Source organism: Sinocyclocheilus anshuiensis, unplaced genomic scaffold, assembly GCF_001515605.1.
Source record: "Sinocyclocheilus anshuiensis isolate Anshui unplaced genomic scaffold, SAMN03320099.WGS_v1.1 scaffold1530, whole genome shotgun sequence".
NCBI lineage: Eukaryota > Metazoa > Chordata > Actinopteri > Cypriniformes > Cyprinidae > Sinocyclocheilus > Sinocyclocheilus anshuiensis.
This window is the reverse complement of record NW_015542493.1, coordinates 905,194-909,862: the sequence shown is the minus strand read 5'-3', so window position 1 is coordinate 909,862 and position 4,669 is coordinate 905,194.

The window sequence follows — 4,669 nt, the reverse complement described above, 5'->3', positions numbered from 1 at the left end:
CGTAGCTGTCTATGCAGGGTCAGACTTCATCAAAAAATATCTTCATTTGTGTTCTGAAGATGAACAAAGGTCTTACAGGTTTGGAACGACAAAAGGGAGAGTAATTAATGACAGAATTTTCATTTTTGGGTTATCTATCCCTCTAAATAAAGGGGCAAAATTAAAGTTTTATGGTTTGTCATGGTTTATGTAAAAAGTTGAATTGATTAAGTAGTTCATAAACTAGTTTATACACTTTATATGCTTTAGGCATGCAAAATATATCAGTGTTTCACATCATTATTGGGTGCTTTAAAAATATAATTGCGTATACATTTTTTAAAGATGTATTTTTAAGAACATATAGTTTAAGACATTACATTTGCCAACATCTAATGTTCACTTAATCTTTAAAACGCTAATAATTTTATAACATTGTTAAATGTAATCTTAAATGTAAATGTTAAATGTAAGCAAATGTCAAAATTAAATCATTTTTCATATGTTGTGATATTCTAAATTCACCTACAGAGAAACAGTAGTTCAAACAAATGTCATAGTCTTAAAGGGGTCATATGATGCAATTTCAAGTTTTCCTTTCAAGCATGTCAACATATTCTGTTACACCAAATACACCAAATAATTATCTTTAAAATAGCATCATATGACCCCTTTAAAAAAATCATAGTCTTTAATTTGTTGGATTTTATTATCAGCCACTCAATTTCCTTTAACTGGAAAACAACAAATATTTTACAAAAAGTGTTAAGTGACAGTACCACCCTATGGAAATCACACACTTCATACACTGCATGCTATGTACTTGGTCATCTAGTGTAGTACACAGTGTATAGTATGAGACACTGTGTGTGACAGATTCAACTTGAAAGCCAAGGCCTACAATGAAAAAAAAAAACTCAGTTTCCGTGGCAACAAGCCAGCAGCTGACAGATTCTGCTATGATACTAACAAATGATATTTTTCCTTTCCCACTGAGCTCTTGTCTTTGCAAACGCCTAATGCAGGCCAAAGGAGCACAGATTCAGCACAGGAAGTATGCCAAACAGAGTCAAGGTCATGGCTCTGTGAGGTCAACATCTCACTCTGGCTTTGACCTTGTCATCTTTACTCTGGCTTTAGCTCTGTGGCAGCAGGGTAAAACTGGCCAGTGGGCTGTACAGTCAGCGTATTAAACACTAAGACAGCCCCACTGCTCTGCTCCTGTGTTACCAGCATACATCACCAGCAGAGCAAAGACAGAAACACAGTTTATCATTTAATAAGCTGGCCTGAGGAGACTACACATGCTTTACCTATAGAAACATGAACTATCAGATGGAGTCCAAAGTCCAAACTAACATGGAAACCTAAAGATAAGCAAGCGAACAGATTACAAGCAGGTTGCATTGCAAGGGCCAGGGGCTTAGTTTCAACTACTCTTGTGTCTTTTATTATTTTACAGGATAGACAGATATATAAAATAAATCAAATTAGTTAATAATTAGTGGTCCTACTTTATATTAGGTGGCCTTAGATACTATATACTTAAATAACTAAAAAATAAGTACAATGTACTTATTGTGTTTATATTTTATTGCAAAACACTTTTTTTTTTGGGCTGCTATTGAGGTGGGATATGGGTGAGGTTAGGGACAGGTTTGGTGGTATGGGTAGGTTGAAGGGTGGGTTAAGGTGTAAGGGATGGGTCAGCAGTGTAATTATGAATGTAATTACAGAAATTAATTACAGACAATTACATGCAGATGTTTTTTCAAATATAAGTACAGTGTAAAATTATGTATGTACACAGTAAGTGCATTGTATCAAATGATTAATTTAAATGTAAGTAGCCTACATAGTAGTTAAGGCCACCTAACAAAGTGGGACCTAACGTTTATTATTTTGAATGAATGAATGAATGAATGATTAATTAATGGCAACAATTAATCATGATTAATCATATCCAAAATAAATGTTTTTGTTTATATAATGTGTGTGTGTGTGTGTGTGTGTGTGTGTACTGTGTACATTTATTATGCATATATAAAGACACACAAATACAGTATATAATTTGAAAATATTTACAAGTATTTACATATATATTTATATTCCTATAATTTATATTATATATCAATTATTTATTTAATTATATTTAATATATAAACATAACATTGTTTTCTTAAATATATACATGCATGTGTGTGTATTTATATATAATTTTGTTGTTTTTATTAAGTATATGTTTAATATGTTTCAATTTTGCCATCTTTCCATTAATTCTATTAGTGATCATTAAGAAAATACATCTTTTATATTTATTCAGAGGGGTTGTACTCATTTATGCTGTGCACTGTATATTATGTACACAAAAACGCTTATTCTGGATGCGATTAATCACAAATAATCGTTGCCAAGCACTAAAATAAATAAATAAATAAATAATTTATTCTTATCCAGAAATCCACAATGAAGTAAAATAAAATAAATCTTCCTTAGGAACCCTTGAATTTACTTAATGAGTATAGTTTTGTCCTGTGTTGATATATTTCCTATTTAAACAGTTGATTTAGGCGGGATATATTCAAGACCTCGAATTACATTATTATTATGAATAAAAATAAATGCTAAAAATATCAATAAATTTGTATAAATAAAATGTAAAAACAATACTACATATAAACTTTGGGGAGAAAAATCTTGCAAAACTGAACTAAAAAAAACCTTGGGCTCAGACAGGGGAAAAGGGTAAAGCATCAGATAAGGTGGAACATGTTTCAGCCCTGCCTAAGAATGGTAAAAAGAAGACTTGTAAAGACTAAAAGTGATGGAGAAGATAGATAGCCCTCATGTGGGGCCAGCGGTTGCAGTGGATATGTATATCTGCTGATAAGACTTTCAGTTCAGAAACTGTATTTACTGAGCCTTTTAGATACACATCAGCCACAGAGAAACAGCTCCGGCCTTCATTATTCCGTGTGAATCTTCCCTCATTTACCCAGGATGCCATCAGCTTTATTTCGCCTCCAAATACCCTCATCCACACATTGCACAGCTGTGTTTGGATGACAAACCAGACAAAGTTGATGTTGATGTGGAAAATGGATGGTAACAAATGTCTGCCTTTGTTGGGTCTGAAGCAAGACCTCCCAGAGCCGAGAAAGCAATACAATTAAAGATATAACTGCCATCAACATAGATGCAGCTGCTATTCTGAAGAAATGTTATCAACATTTCAGATATTATGATGTGCATTTTGTGAACCAGGTAACTTTCAAGTAACTCTGTGCTAATGTATTTTGAAAGAAATTTTACCTAAACATGGAAATCTTTCTGAATTCACTTTTTACCATACTTGTAAATGAAATTAAATTAAATTAAATTAAACAGCCACAATTTCGTACTTGTCAATAAACTACTGTAGTTTGCTTTATTTCTTTTTCTTTTAACAAATATTATATATACTAAATAAACTAAAAAAGCTAATTCTACAAAAATATCATAGTGACTTTAAGTTAAGTTTAATGCGATGTTTTTCCACATGGAGTTCCAACAAAGAAACTTTGATTCCACAGTGAGGGTTTGATATTTTTGTCATTAGGATTTAAACCATGAAGTAGTTCCAAAAAAGGTAGCATTATTTTCACTAATTTAATGCTTGACAAATGTAAATTTGGACACTGGTGGTCCAACGCTTTACACACAGTGCTTGAAAGGAAACTATAGAACAGAAAACAGCAACAATGTATGAAGGCATCTTCTTCCCTCATGTGAAGAAAAAACAGCAAGGAAACGCACACCGGTTTTCTTCTTTTGACACTGAAATGCACAGACATTACACAAGGCATACCAATGCGGATTAGAGAAAGGACGAGATTAGAGCTCATCAAAGCTGACTGGAAAGGCTCAGACATTTAGGGTAGACTTACGGCAACAAGACACATTTCATTTAGCTCTATTATTTGTTCTCTGATCAGTTTTCTGTTTCAGGCAACATGGGTGAAAGCACCGCACTTCAAAAGGCAATTACTGCGCTAGGAACACATGTGTAGCTGCTAACTTAGACACATTTGCAATACCCAGCTATAGCTTTGTAAATAATGCTATTAATCCAAAAGCCCCCGTTGCTTTTAGCAATTCCTTTGATTATTTGGTTAATATTGGGTGACACATTTTTCATATAATGTACAGACAATTTAGGCCTAGTGTTAGCAGGACGAGATTAAAGCTCATCAAAGCTGACTGGAAAGGCTCAGACATTCAGGGTACACTTACGGCAACAAGACACACTTCATTTAGCTCTGTTATTTATTCTCTGATCAGTTTTCTGTTTCAGGCAACATGGGTGAAAGCACTGCACTTCAAAAGGCAATTACTGTGCTAGGAACACATGTGTAGCTGCTAACTTAGACACATTTGCAATACCCAGCTATAGCTTTGTAAATAATGCTATTAATCCAAAAGCCCCCGTTGCTTTTAGCAATTCCTTTGATTATTTGGTTAATATTGGGTGACACATTTTTCATATAATGTACAGACAATTTAGGCCTAGTGTTAGCAGGTCAATGACATTATGCTTTTTTTTGTTGTCTGTATCTACAGTACATAAAAATACATAAAAATGTAAATCAACTTGAACCACTTCTATGATTAACATGTTGATTATATATATATATATATATATATATATATA